The sequence below is a fragment of the Ambystoma mexicanum genome, chromosome 12 (genome assembly GCF_040938575.1).
Source record: "Ambystoma mexicanum isolate Mex_15411 chromosome 12, UKY_AmexF1_1, whole genome shotgun sequence".
Taxonomy (NCBI): domain Eukaryota; kingdom Metazoa; phylum Chordata; class Amphibia; order Caudata; family Ambystomatidae; genus Ambystoma; species Ambystoma mexicanum.
In genome coordinates, this window is record NC_090936.1 from 1164810401 (window position 1) to 1164826121 (window position 15721).

At 42.9% G+C, this 15721-nt stretch overlaps 1 protein-coding gene across 4 annotated transcripts in view; it reads right to left on the reverse strand.

Annotated features, from left to right (window-relative positions):
- The window catches only part of XPOT (exportin for tRNA), a 1180573-nt gene extending 1168389 nt beyond the window's left edge, over window positions 1-12184 (reverse strand). Inside the window, exon 1 of one of the 4 annotated variants that reach the window (XM_069629779.1) lies at window positions 11900-12184. The gene's annotated coding sequence lies outside the window, so the exon portion shown is untranslated. The remainder of the gene's footprint in view (window positions 1-11899) is intronic. The other 3 variants (XM_069629778.1, XM_069629776.1, XM_069629777.1) reach the window with 3 other exon arrangements.
- Window positions 12185-15721: the final 3537 nt, after the last annotated feature.

Genomic DNA, 15721 nt, shown 5'->3' on the forward strand with positions numbered 1-15721 from the left:
CATCTTAATCCCAAACTATTTGTACAGAGCCATGTTGCTTCCTACCTAAGTTTGCGCTATATAAACCCAAACATAAACAGGAATATTTGCTCCAAAAAGTGTGGTGAAAATGGTACGAGCATGAAAGTAGTGTGTTGAATAGATGTGATACTACATTTTTGAGCCAACTGCACATGTGGCACTGAAGTTAAAAGACAGCCACAATGTGTGTGCAGTCTACACATCACATTAATATCACCCGTATAAATGGTCAGTGTATTAACCAGGCACTGTAGCTTAGATCCTTACATTCAAAGATAAATAAGACTACCTACACTGGGCGAGCGTATGGAGAGAGTATGTGCTGTGCATACTATGCTGAATTAAAGGGCCTAATTTCTGAAAAAGCACCACGCAATGTCCCTATATCTATATGCCAATGTCCATACACACCCCACAATAAGTCCCTTAATTAAAAACAAAGTATCTGAATTTTATTACACAATACGGTGCACCAATTCCGCAGCACACAAATATCAGCAGTATGTCATGGAAAAAATTACCATTGACTATTCCGGTGGATAGGTGAACAATGCATTAGTAAAAAGCAAATAGCAGAACAAAACAAACCAACAATAGTACGAGACATCGATGCAAGCGAGAACCACTGTTTTATACTCAAAGGAACTGTGACAAACTCGGACAATTTGTCCGTTCTCACCAGAGGAGAGCCACCCCCTTCGAGGATAGGGAGTTGAGCCCGCTAAGCAAGACCCTCCCTAGGAATCTGGGCAAGTGGGTCCTCACTGGGAGTGACTCCCTTCTTGGGGACAAGGACTTCAATTCTGATAAGGAACTCCCAGTCCAAAACACAATTTCTGCCTGTATGGGTGTTGGAAAGACTTTGGTATCTCCTGCCATGTCTATAACAAACAAGGACCCTTCTTTCACTCTTTTAGCTTCAAGTAATGCTGAAAGTCGTCTGAATGCCATTATCAAATAAGACAGACAAAATTCTGTTGTTTCTGATGATGCACATAAGAGCAGAGCAGACTGCGGGAGAAGTAGAGACTCCTAAGGAGGGAAGACAGTGATCCCTACACAGGGTTGAGCCTCTGTAGAGACAACCTGGAGGGGCAGAGCCACACCAAGCCGCAGAACCAGCGGTGGCGTGGAGGAAGAGAGAACCGCTAGCTGGAGGCTAGAAGTTAGGCGTTCTGACAAAATGAGAAACTCCAGTCAGAAGAAGGACGGAGACGGAAATACAGCCGTCTTCACTGATGGTACGACCACTGGAGAGCACTGGTGGGCCTGACGCCCGGCAACCAACACAGAGAGCAGAAGAAAGAAGGGAGACCAGATCCCAGAACTCCATGCGTAAAGTGCCCTTGCCGCCGAGACGAACAGAGAACGACGCTCGGAAAGCCTGACAAAGGTACAAAAGCTTGAGAGAAATGAACGGGCACACGCCCCATTTTAAAACAGAGTGAAAGGATGGATACATGTGTTATATGCCAAGGCTGGAAAAGCGGACAAAAGGTGCAAGGAACTGATAAAGCCGGACGGGCCTGCGTCCTATGTGAAACAGATTAAAAAGGAGTAGGAACACTCTGCAACAAGGCTGGGAAAGCCAATTAGGTTACGGAACCTGCAATACCTGAGTGGGTGGATAGAGATCCAGTACACCTACCAAAGTGCCACAGCACTTTGTGGAGTCTGAATACCACGAAGGTTGGGCAAAGCAAAGTGTATTAAAGTGATCCTGGAGGTATTTGAAGACTTATCAAAATCTGAAAAAAGTAATCAGCTTCGTTTCCAAGGAAAAAGATAAAACAGTACGGAGGACATTTTTCTTACCAATAGAATTTACAAGACTGAACTGTGTCATTATATTTTGAGACTGAAAATAAGTAATCCAAGAGTTTGGTCCAGACAGAAGCCAGAGACAGTGGTTATTGCTCCGGCCTCCCCGTTCCCTTTTAGTTGGATTTTCTAAAGTGTTAGGGCCAGTTAGTTGATTACGATTTAGACTATCTTTGACAAGCATCCTTCATTTTGTTTCAGAAGGTAAGGAACTTCGCTCATTGCGATAGGGTCAGAGAGCCATTTTTCTTTCATTTCGAATCAACACCCTTGAATCATGAGCCACTGTTGTCAGAGTCCTCCTTCTGGTTCACCACAGAACACGTGTTTCAATGGAAGGGGAGGTCCAGACAGGGCAAGGAATCCTACTGAAACAATGTTTCAAACAGGGAACAAGGCCCCTCTCTCCAAGTCTTTGATATGTTCTTACATGTAGGACAGTGTAATCAGGAAGTGCAGCATAATGTGATACATTTTGTGAAGATAAATATACTCCTCAAAGGTTCTCACGCAGTCTGAGGCACGCAAGCACGCTTACAGTATGATGACTTCCGTTTACTAATGCCGCTTTTCCTAAGAGAGTAGGAGCCTAAAACACGCTTACATATGCCAAAAGGGAAACACGACAGAAGCAAGAGATGTGAAGGCAGGCATAACTTCACGCAAGGTGAAGCACCTTCATTGCAAAGACATGAGCGCTAAAGCCTAAAGCTTCCCCCTGCACGAGCAAGAAACTGTTGTTTAAACATGACAGTTTGCAGTGCCCACCAGATATTATAATGCAGCAGTATACTAGAGGAGTAAATACTTTTCTAATTTCCAGACTCCCCACGCCCCCACAATTAAACATATTATAAACCAGCAATGGCAGAGCACAGATGCCCACCAGTAAACACTGAACATTGCAAATAAGTGCCATCAGCAACATACTTGGCCAGAAATGTCACCATTATACAAAGATCCTGGAATAGGTGGCATATAATGAGTGCAAGAGCAAGAAGACAGAGCTTTTCTTTATTAGGGATTAAATACTGGCATTCGTAAACACTCCCATTTGTGTTATTATTAAAAGCTAGAGAAGATTCTTTTTTTTAGGACAACACAATTGCAAAACAAATAGGGAAGATGGGCTAAAACGCAGGTCTTCGGACTCCAAAGGCAAATTATTTCCTTGACCATTAAATTGTGTTTTCAGTTAGTAGTAATCTAGTAAAAAGATACAAGTACATAGGACAGCAGCACCCACAAAATAACCCTGAGGCTCTGCTAGAAGGCCCAGAGTTTCATGCTTTCCTGTAGATACTCTGAACAAAAAAAATTAAGTAGACTTGCGGAAGGATTTCACAAGAAAGTGCAACACCTGAACGTGCACCACAGGGTTTTACCAGGAGATAGATCCCAGACATAGGTTGTTACGAACATGGTGAAACATGAATGCTCTATGTGGAGGTGTTGAGGTAGGTGTCCTAATTCCATCCACCAATGTAGCCCAGACCACGAGTAAGAGCAAAGGGAGGAGGTACACTGGGTAATACGGTGAGCAGCAAGAAAGCTGGTTGCGTGTCTCCATTACACGTGTCTGGGGATGCTGTTGGTACTCTTGTTCAGAGGAGAATTGCCTAGCATTTCGGTGCTGGACTGCCCCAGGGCAGGACAAAGACTGATATGTTTGGGATATTTCTTCTTTGTGAAAGATAGTGAGCTAAAGACTCTGGGTAAGTCTCTCGTAACCAGGACTAATGTCTGGCAGAGAGACTCCCAGGACCCCCCTTGTTAATTTCCATTACATATACCACCTTCAAAATCATCTCTGGTGCCCACCTGCCCTCCCAAGAGACCAGTACCTGCCTACAAATAATGAAAGACGCTCAAGAACCAGGTCTTTCACCCAGCATTATGAGTTAGCAATAAGAAGAGGTTTGTGATATTCCCCACTAAGGAAATCCCCATCATCATTACAACATTTGTGCCCTCTCTAAACTGTAATTAAAGTTTGCCGGCCAACTACACCGACCACAACTAAACCTTCAAGCACATGAAGCATACAGTCTGAGCTGATTAATAACCTTTCCACCAAGACCCATCCAACTGACTTTCTCCGGTTCCTTTTATAATGCATTTCCCTACAGGTTCCTTTTATAATGCATTTTCCTACATAATTGCCAGGTATTGTCGTGGGTCCTGCAGGCAGTTTAAGCTTTTTGTTATTTTGACTACTTATTTTAAACAAGAAACTCCAGGTCCCAGTTTCTTGTTGTACCCATGTTAAAATGGATTTCTAAAATCCGACCTGGTGGGCAGAAGTTTAGGAGGCCACCTTAGTTTAGTGGAACAGGGCAACCTTCTGGACAAACCAGACCAATCTACGGTATCTTGGCAGGCGGTCAAAACTAAGTCTCAGTAGGGGTCAGAGTGATCGGAAGCACACACAGTAAAACTCCACAGATTACTCTTAGACAGATGTATATCAAAAATACTTACAGGCCTTTATAACAAAACATGATTAAGCCACAGTATCCAGAAAACAATTACCACACACGCTTATTCTTAAAATTTATTCGGTTTATTAAACCTTTACAAAACATAAAACCAATAACCATATACGTTAACATGAAGAAATAATGATAAGTGATAAATACAGTAAGTAATTTACAATTCCAAAAAAAGGCTCATACAAATATAGATATTCGAATGATTTCATTAAAATAGCCTTCAATTAAGTATGAGTCAATCAATAAGTACACAAATAATACATTTAACACTACAGCAATTAGATCTCATTACACACCATTTCCTTAAACTGGAGAGACCCCCTAGCAAGATCCCGACTTTCTCAGAGTTAACATGTACGATGGAATGGATTTGTCCCCAACAACAATCAAACCTTCTTAAAACTATGCATATTTTGATGGCGCATTTTTTGGAGCATTCAATCCAATTTACATTCATTTTTTATAAAAGACAGAACTCTTGAAGACAGCTTCAAAGACATAGAATCGCCATGTAACAGATAGCCAAACCAAATCTCTTAAAGCTTGTTGTGAGTCGCTAACAAACTAACCAAAATATTGCAGTCTCGTGGTAAGTGGAACTGGGCATACCAGTAGTAGATGGAATAATGATTCAACCTCATCAATATTCTGGCCGAATCTGCAATAGCCATTCTCGTCACACAAGTGGTTCCAACTGATAAATATTTAGTTTCTTCTTACAACATTAAAGCGAAACCTCCTATTATTATTCTTTACCCCCCTGCTAGGGTATTTCTTTCAATATTGTGCCATATCGGGGTACCATTTTTGTGGCGAAACCACTTGAGAATACAATTTAAAACCTGAGGCTTCATTTTGATTTATGTACCAATCATTACCTAGGATTAGGCTTTGTATCTTCCTAGGATTGTCTATAAGGGTTTTCATCGAGGCTCCCAAATTGCACAGAATGAATGCCCCTTCTAGGCGTAGTTCTTTAACGAAACCTTCGGGAACATCTTCCCCCAGAAGACTATACAAACTACCCTTAGGACTGATTTCACGTTTTCTTAGTAGTGGCAATCTTTTCCATTACATTATACTGGCAAAAGATTGCATGCCCATTTCATATCCGATTATTTGTATGGGAACACGCTTGGGTAGGAGGTAAAAGACTGCTCTCCAAACAATCCCCTCCACTACTTACAGTTCCGGGAGAATCCACAAGGGAAACCATTCTAAACCATAGCATATTCTTGGCATGACTTCATTCGATAGAATTCTCTGCCGGCGATCATCGATAATTTACCAAATTTCCACTCTATCAGCCGTATTTGTCTGGCCATAGCCACTGCTTTCATTTTGAGATAATTGCGGTAGAAAATCTTGGAATGGTTTGCGAGAATGGGATATCCTAAGTATTGCATAATTCCTCTAATCGCTAGTACCCTATTCTCCCATTTCCAGCAAAACTTCCTGATCGACCAACACACCTTAGCAAATTTCAAGAGGACTGTTTTGGAGGGATCGACATTTAAATCGAGCTTGGCCATGTATTGCCCGAAAGCATTGATCAGTCTCTGCAGCCCTATCGGCGTGCAGTCCACCAACACAAAATCATCAGCATATGCCGTCCAGTTGACTTTGAGGGCCCAATTTTAGGTGATGCTAATCTACTTTGGTCTAAGGCTCTACCTGCATCAGCCACGTACATATTAAATAATGTGGGCACCAGTATGCAGCCTTGACATAGGCCATTATGTGTTGAGACTGGCCGAAATACTGCCTTCTGAATTTAGTCTGACCTGCATCTTTGAGATCCAGTGTAGGTAGATCAGAATACTGAGTAGGCCCGTGAGGATTCCATAATCCATCCGTTTATCCACAACAGGGCTCTATTCACAATGTCAAAGGCCATAGACATGTCCATAGAAACCACATAAACAGTAGGTAAATTAGATTGCCATACACGCTTCTGGAGGCAACTAAGCAAGAGACCCCCACAGTCAGCCGTATTTCTTCTAAAACCCATGTGCCTATAATCTAAGATCCTATTAGAAACACACCAAGCCTCAATGTGCTCCAGTAGGATTTAAGCGAAAATGTTAGACTCCACATCTATTATGGGTCTATAATTGAGGGACAGATTCTTGAACCTTTTTGAAAAATAGGGATCACATACAATATTTGCCAAGATACCGGGGCTCTCTTCTGATTCATCATATCCGAGTAAAGGATATGAAGAAGCTTAGCCCATAAAACATTTTGCTTTAGTATCAAATTAGTCAAATTGTTGGGCCCTCCTGTTTTTTATGGTTTAGATTTGACAATGATCCTAGCAATATTATCAATGGAAATATCCATATTTCAGTCATAACCAGTTACATCCAGTAATTATATCAAAAGGGCAGGGGCCTTATAGATGTTCTCAAAATGATGTACCCACTCTTTTTCTGCAATTGGATTGGAAATTAGCGGGACTTGTTTTACCTCGGTTTGATTCACTAGTTCCCAAAAGTTGTGGGTACTATTGCCCTTTCGGGATGCCATCATTAGGTCCCCATCCCTTTGGTAGAAAGCAGCCCGATAGAGCTTAAGCTAGTTCTCATAGGCTTGTTTTTCTTAACCTGTTCCTTACTACCCTCACACAGCCCCCTATTTTATAGATCTTTCTAACAGCTTTTAGGACAGCTTTTATGTTCTTTCACCACAGGGTCAAATACATGCGCATGTTTTACAACTCTTGCCACATTCTGCTTTGTATCCCGGGGTAATTTAGCCATATGATTCTTCAGCAAGACAGAGAAGTTTGACATGTCATAATTTACTATTTTAACTTCTTAAGTGAAGGAACTAAAATCATGCAGCATAATGTTGTTAAATTTACGGGTCTTGTCCAAGGACCACTTTAGTCTATTAGCTCTTTCATTCACTTCTACATTCTTCCAGACGGGGCAGAATATGTAACCTTAGAGATCCATCTCAATTGCAGGCATAGCATTGCATTATCACTAAAATCTGTCTTATCTTAAAAAAAACAGTTGCTTGGACAGGAAAACAGTTGCTTGGACAGGAAAACGTAATCTATGATAGAGCTAGACCCCCTTGCATACCAGGTTGGAGTATCGTCCTCTACCAGTTCAAGCCCCCACCCCTCTGCAAAGTTAAGCCACTGTGCTCCATGAATATTTTTCCTTATTCGATTTGATGTGGACGTCACATTAAGTCACACATGCTTATTCACTATGCAGCATATATAAAGAATGCATTTAGCCTAATGCTGATGTGAGGGGAGAAAATCACCACAACTTGCAACAGAAAGGGGTAATTTCAAGACAGATATTGCATTAGGCAGTTCTTCGTAGTCAATCCCTAGCTTATGTAATCAGCCCCAAGAAGTGAGGATCCTTGTGCTCAAAGTACATCAGTGCGTTAAACAAACGTACAGTCGTGCGTATGTCGAAAAGTGGGTTCTCTTCAGGGGGCTGTAGCTGCTCAGGAAGGGGCTTAAGGTGATGAAGAATAAAGTTCCGATTTCTAGATGAGGGTCTATCCTTGCGGATAGAGCGACTTTTGGAGTTTGGGAATAGCTGGGGAGCGCAGGCTAGCCCAGCCAAGGTGAGTATCTTTTCTGGGATTCTTGTGTGTAAAAACAGATGGATGAGCAGATAATGATGAAAGTACTCCCTGACCCTCTGCACAGTACAGACCAAACTTTGCCTGTCTAGTCCACTTCGTTAGTAGGTTTCACCCCTGTAGTTACAGGACGCTCCGGCTCTCAGCGGCTGCGGGACAGGATGATCGTCCGCGGCGGGACAGTAGCATTTCGTCAGCTCTCGAAGAAAGGAGAAGGATAGTTCCTTGTGCAGCACATCTCAAGACACAGTGGGGCAGGTCTGCAGGCACTAACGGAGACAGTCACCACAGTGGGGCGACAAAGGGACTGCAAATGCTTGCGGCGTGGCGCACTCATAAATTGTGACCCAGAGGAGTCCGGGACCACAAGTAAGCGATTTCCACACTCTCGAATCTCAACTCGGGACGGCAGCATTCCTCTGCGGTACCCTGGGTTCGAGCTGGACAGTTCACTGGATAGCCCACGACCACTTCCGAGGGGGCTCTTTGCGAGGGTAAGCAGGAGGTGCCAAGAGTAGTTGTTCCCACTACTCCGAAGGGGTGAAGCACCCTTGCAGACCTTCTTGGTATGATGCAAAAGCAGGGGTCTGACGGGACAAAAGCGGGGTGAGAGTGCCAAACCTTCCTAGCACGTCATTGGCGGTTCCTCGAGTCTGCTCTTTCGTTAAGGATACTTGGCCCCTTCAGATGTTCAGTGTGAGCTTCAGTTGATCAACCTGCAATGGACACAGAGCCCCTTCTCTTATACAAGATTCGGTTAGCGCTCAAATCTCAGATAGCCAATGGAAGATCTGCTCTTGTGCATGCACGCCAGATGTGGGCCACAGTGGTTCCAGTCATTCAGGCCTACCAGACATGCTCGCACCAGTAGTGTTGATTGGGACCAGACAGTCCCAACCCCCTTCCTGGGCACTACTAGCACACATGACATGCAGGAGCCCACGAAAAAAAGTTTTTTTTTCGCAGGAGTCTGCATGCCCAAATAAGGAATACCAGGGTCTCTCGGCCTGGGGGAAGGCAAAGGGACAAAATGGCCAAAGGACAGAACAAAAGACTGTGTGGCACAGCAATTCTCAGCACTGCGATAGTCTTGCGGTAAATGCGGTATGGTCCATAAAAACGAAGTAAAAATACTTTAAAAGTAAACTGCTGACACCAGTTCGTCCTAGGCACACTTGTACAAACACCAACAAAAATCCTTAGAGGGAGGCTAGGGCCATAAAACAAAAGGACCCCTATGCGCGGTACTGTAGGGTACTTGGCACTTAGATAAAAAGTTACCAAGCAATGGCAACATAATCGAAGACTAAGGGAAACAGTTTCCCAGTACTGGCATCCTGAAGGACGTGTCATTTTCCCCATAACAAATGAGCGAAAGCCCATATGAGTGCAGCTGAAGGCTGCGCTCCACTGAAAAAAGTCAGGTTAGGTAAGAAACAAAAGCAAAACGTTTGGGGGCCCAAATTGCACCTAAGGGAAATCTGTCCTAACAACGCGGCTTGCGCCCTTTTGTGGAGAACACTTGATCCATATTGTGAATGCATATCCTGTGACCTGAACTGATGCTCCCACTTGCAGAGTTATGAGATAAATCTTTATTCCTTTGGTCCGACCAGACGCTACACAAAGGAAAAGAACAGAAAAAGCCTGTAGGAAGAGGCCAATGAAAGAAATCCTAATTCTTCGATTGCTAAAAGAGGACGCTAAAAAGGAGCAGGAGAGTTGACACTAAAGGGTGAGGAGCTACTAAGAATGAGACTTTAACAAAGCAGAAACATTGCCATCCAACACAAGACGATGCATCACACCACTAAGGCTAGCCGATATTGGCCTACCAAACCGATCCCAGCACTATAATATACAGGGGATGTTCGCACCCTCCAAAGCAATGACCTCTTACAAAGTGGAGTGATGATCACCACTAGTTTCATACAGAAGAAAGTTATTTTTTAATCACACATCTGAGACTTATTTTGGGAGATCTTTATTCATACTTTCTTAGGGTCCATCCAAATATACATGTATAAACCATTTTGTAACGTAAATTACTGTATGACTCTGCTGGGTTTAGACTAAAGGGGAGAGTAATCCTATACAATGTTACTGCCCCACAGTTACATATGGACTCGAAACTCTACTTTGGGATCAAACGAAACTGGGATGGTTAAACGTCCTGCAGAGCAAGCTAATGAAGAGCAAGCTGGGTTTAACCCAGGGTGTACCTATGGCTGCCCTGCGAATGGGGCTGGGCCTTCCTCTTCCTTGCTGGACAAGTCAGGTGCAAAACTGGTATCCTGTACATAATAATTTTGAGAAATTCAGCCTGTCCGCTTCTTGGTCAAGTAAGCACTACTCATACACTTGGAGTCCGAAAAATATTACAAGAGTAGAAAGAGATTGTTCGAAAAATTGGATTGTTGCCTGACTGGTCAGAGGAATCGATATGATGAAACACGCCTATGTTAAAAAGTTCCATCAGAATGATTGTCAGAAGAACTATGACCATGTTGCTGCATTAAATCATATCAAGAGGTTGCTAGCCTGGGCCATACGCACTTAAAAGCTCCACAATATTTAACTCTTTCCTGGTGCTTTATGTGGGGTAAGAAAATTAGGGGGGGGGGCTCATTCAGGGGCATAGCTTGCATGATGGGCGTGGTCTAAGACTTGATGGGCACAGCCACTAAGTGCATATCAACACAGTCTGCTTGGTAAAAAAACTAAATAGAAAAATTACCTGGCACACACTGCATAAATAAATAAACCGGGTCGTTTATCTCCGTTGTTCCCCTCTTTGCATCCTTCTTTTGACCACTTTTTGTTTTGCTCTTTGAACAAAATTTGGTTTATTTATTTATGCATTGTTTGTCGGATAAATTCCTAGAGGCTACCAAGATCTATATGTTTAATATATGGATTTTCTTATTGTAAAACTAATGTTAACTCTCCACTTATATGAAAGAAGATCTGATCCAGCGGTTTTAGAGGGATGGCAAACTGCTGTGCAAGCAATAAAGAAAGAATCAAGAATGTGTGTGGGGGTGGGTGATATGTGTGTGCTATATGTACAAATATTCCCACCAAGTTACCTGGGTCTCTGGCTCAGTGGACTAATGCATCCACTGTACAGTTGTATGTTTGACCTGATGGTAAAACATTCAGATCAGTATTTCATCTTTCTGCTCTCGGACAGCTCCCTTGATCTGTCGCCATTGACTATACTGGCTGATGGGAGGTGTAGTAGCCCAGAACATATGGAGAGCCAAAGATTGCAGACCCCTGGAAGAGGATATATGGAGAGCCAAAGATTGCAGACCCCTGGAAGAGGCTATATTGAGGTTGCCCAGATAGTATCATGATGCTGAGACAGCACTGTTTCCCATCCCCGAACTTTCCATTTATAAAATCAGAAAGCCTAGAGGACGTTGAGGAACAATATACATGCTACACTGTACAAAACCCGTAAAACAAATAATGCATAACGAAACAATATGATTTGCTTGCATTCAACTTACTGAAGCGACTGCAACTCGCACAGATCGCCACTTTGGAAGAAGAAAAAAAAGAGCTCAGTTGGGATATAAAATGCCAGTGACAAGGGTTCACCTAGAAGAAAACCCCTTTTCTCATTCAAAAGACAGATTCCAAACCTTGGGTGCCCCTCGTTTGCACTTGGGGATCAATCCCTGGATTCTTGAAAATGGGAGCTAATGGTCCCCTGCAACCTGTTGAGCCTCCTCTAAAAGTGGAGGTTGTGGTGACGCCACCCACGGCCGTCACTACAGGTGTACATATGATGGCAAAAATGGGGGTGGGTCACGCTGAAGTCCGTGGAGACGAGTCTTCTTGGAAGGTGGTGGGACTGTTCCTGTAGGCTGGTCCCATTTAAATCTATGGGAGACACGGGGGAGGGGAGGAGGGCAGCTAACCATGGTCCCTGTAGGCCTCACCTGGCGCTGTGGGGTTTGGGGGCTTGGCAGGGGCACTGCCCTCTCATCCTATATCCACGCATGGCTGCCTGTCACCAGCTGCTGTCATCACTTTACCGTTTCCGTCACTCCATGTCCAGGGCGCGGGTTTCCTCTTTGGTAAGGGGCCACGCTGCCTGCAGAAGGTGGCAGCAGGTAACGGGAAGCAGCGACACACGCCAGCAGCAGGAGTCCCCCCACACCGGCGGCTGCCTGCACCCCTCACTGCACAGGCGGCCACGATCCAGCCGCCGACATCGATGAGAGACCACGGCCACCACAGCATGTGTGTGCGTGCGTGTGTGGAGCCCGGCACCAGCGGCGTGTCGCCTTCGCCTCCATCTTTGAATGGACTCATTCACATGCAATGTTCCAATAACTCACCAATAATCACTTACTCACTGCAGAAACATACTCTAGAATGCATTCAAGCGAAATAATGATATTTTATCTCAACATTAGTACATTTTCTACGAATAGAATCTATGCAATATATTTTGTTAAATAAAACTTAACTATTTACCCTTTTGCCAAACTAATGGCGTGTTTGCAATTTTCTGCAGATTGGTAATATAATTTGAAATATTTCATTGAATTCGTACTCATGTAATAATAAAGTATCCAGTTAAAAATGGCAGAGCTTTTTGTGTTTAGTCCTATTTTCCTGTCATACTGCCGCGCTTCAACTGACTGTACTGCGAGTGGACCTGCATCCTAATGACAAACTTGGCATCCGCCGTAATAAAGGGGAGAGGCCGTATAACCGTCTACGTGCCCGTCGAAGAAGCGGGGACTTGGGCTCAAGTAGGGGCCGGTGCATGGCCACATCTGGCCAATTCATCGAGGATCACAGCCAGGGGCATGTAGATGTAATTGCAGCGAGCATCCTACCCGTGTTCATAGTAATGTATTGGATGTTTATTTATTTATTTATTTCAACTGTGTCAGTAACCAACATCGTTATGGTTTTAAACGTGGCATTGTTTGCAGTTATGAATTAGGGAATATTCGATGATGTTCATATATGAAATACACGATGTTCATTGTTGTCCCAATTGAGTTTATATATAACTTAGTGTTCATAATTTATAATCAATATTTACATTTTCCGGTGACCTGCAGTGTTACCCAGGTTCTGGGAAAAAGACCACACGCAGCCAGGTCTGACTTCACCAACTTTATTTTTATTTTATTTATTATTATTTGTATTTAGTTCTAACGAACTTTTACAAAAAAGAACAATTGAATATATCGGAGAATATGTATAGACTTTAAGAAACATATATACACAACAATCAAGAAGTTAATCGGTCAATATGACCATAGAATCTATACACAGAACACATGGTTCTTAAACATGTTCCTAAACATTTCATAGTGAGAATAGCCTCATAGGATATTATAAAAAGATGATCAAATTCGAATAAAAAAGAAAATCCTAAAAGATAAGAAAAAAAGAAGAAATGCAAGAAAAGAGGAGAGGCAATAGAGGAAGAAGGTCACCAAACAAACTAGCAAAAGGCTCACAAGGCACCAAAGCTCAGTCCAACTGGGCACCCACAGTCAATTCCAATAATTGTTCTAACGCATATTAGTGCAATGGTGATACACTAGAATAAAGAAAAAAATTCAACTAGAGGAAAGAGTGTTTCAGTCTTACAGGGTCTGATTTAATCGACCAATTCTATGTCAAGACTCGCAGGCTCTGATTTATGCTCAATTCTTCTCTTTACTTCTCGAGCAGCAATAACAAAATAAATATAATATAACAACAAACTAACAATCAACTACAACTCCCAATAACCAAAGTGAATTTCTAGTTTGTTTTTCATAGGTCTGCTTCCACATGTGTCTTTTCCAGTCCAATCACAATAATCCTTTCCACATAAACTCTGTTAACTTCTGTGCTTCTTCCTCTTTCTTTGATGGTCGAGCAGCTGAGCTAAGTACTTTTTTTATTTTTTTATTTTTATTTGTATGAATCAAAAGGAAAATTGATTTTTACAAAGAACTTTTCAAAGTCCGTTTCTCGTTTTGCCTTTGGAGCAAACTTCATTTAAACAAAAGAACAAAAGAAGTGGAACAGTTGGGGTTTTCAGCCTTTTGAGGCCACTTTGAACTTCCACGGGTAGGTCAAGGTGTCGAGTCGCCTAGAGTCTCGGGTTGTAGAAGAGTCGGCGAGGAATCTCGGTCTGCAGAGATCGGTTCTGAAGGTACCAAGGTGTCCAGTTTAGCCATAATTTGCTGCACAAGTTGAGATGTGGCCAGAAGCAAAGTTGGTTTGCTCCGCTGATCATTCTTGACCACCAACAGGATTCACTTTCCAAAGTGGGGTCTGAAGAAAAATGCTGCATGTACGCCGTCCTGAGTTGTTTTGTTTCCGGGCAGCCCAGAAGCAGATGGCGAACTGTCTCCTTTTTGTTTAACTTGCGACATAGTCTACAGTGTGAAGACTTAGACAGGCCCCTGATTTAATTTCGTTTGTAGGTAGCAGGTTTAGTCTCGCTCTTAAAAGGTAATTTCTTGCTTTTCTGTTAGGAAATTGTTTGAGATATCCCTGCAGTTCGTTTAATTTCTTAGTATTTGGGGGCAGATGTTGTGTTAACTTGTTTTCTGAAGCTTTTGCGAGTGTCTTTATCCAGTCTAACTCTGGTTTTTTTCAAGATTTTTGACGGATTTTGAATCAAATCGTCTTCATCGCACTCGATATCCTTCAGGAGCGAGGAGACATACGACTTCCAGGTTTGTACGAGTTTGTTTGATTCGACTGCTAGTTCTGTTTTAATGATTTTATATAGCGGTGGGCTTTCAGGGAGTAGGATTTTCCTGTAAAGTCTTAAGGAGTTGCAATTCAGGGTCCCTTGTAGCGACAAAAGACTCAGTTCTCTGCGAATAGAAGCTACTGGTGTAGAAGCCGGCAGACCGAGAACCGTTCGGCAGTAGTAAACCTCAAGTTTGGGCCAGATTTCATGCGGGAGCAATATCATCGCTTCTGTGCCGTAGGTTAAGGCAGGAACCACCTTCATTTTATAGAAGTCGATCGCTGGGATCGTTGAGAAATGACCTAGTTTTTGATCGATTGCTTTTCCTTGAGTGGCTAGTTTCCTGGTTTTAGTTCTTGGGTGCTCTTGCATGGATGTTTCTTTTTTTGTATTATCCAGTATAATCCCTGGGTACTTGAAGTTTGGGACTGTTTCGATCTCTGCCGATTGGAAAAACCATTTTAGTTTTCAGTTTTCATTGTTGTTTTCTCCAAGGTAATTATTTTTGTTTTGCCTTTGTTTACTTCCAGGTTGTTGGCTGTTACGTATTCGTATAGATTTTCGAGTTGGCATTGTAATCCAATGGGTGTTTGATCAATCAGGATGAGATCGTCCGCGTAAAGTAGTCTGCTGATTGTGTGTTTCCGCACCCGTGGAGGGAACGTTCTCACAGAAATTTCTGATGCTTGGAAATCGCCAAGATAAGCCAAAAAGAGGGTGGGGGCCAGAGGATACCCCTGCTTAACTCCCCTTTGGATCATGATAGAGTTGGATAGTGATCCTTGACAGTTCAATCTTACTCGTACTGATGTGTTCGTGTGGAGCAGTTTGATAGGGTTTAGTATGGCTTCTGGGCAGGTCCAGTTTTTCAATGTACTCCATAGGAGGGTCCTGTCGACTCTGTCAAATGCTTGGGTGAAGTCAATGAAGGCCAGGTGTAGCCACGGGCCTCCTACGAGCACTTTAGTTTTCAGGATGCTTATTAAAAAGATGTTGGCTACAGTTCCCAGTTTTTTTTTTTTAATCCAGATTGTAATGGATC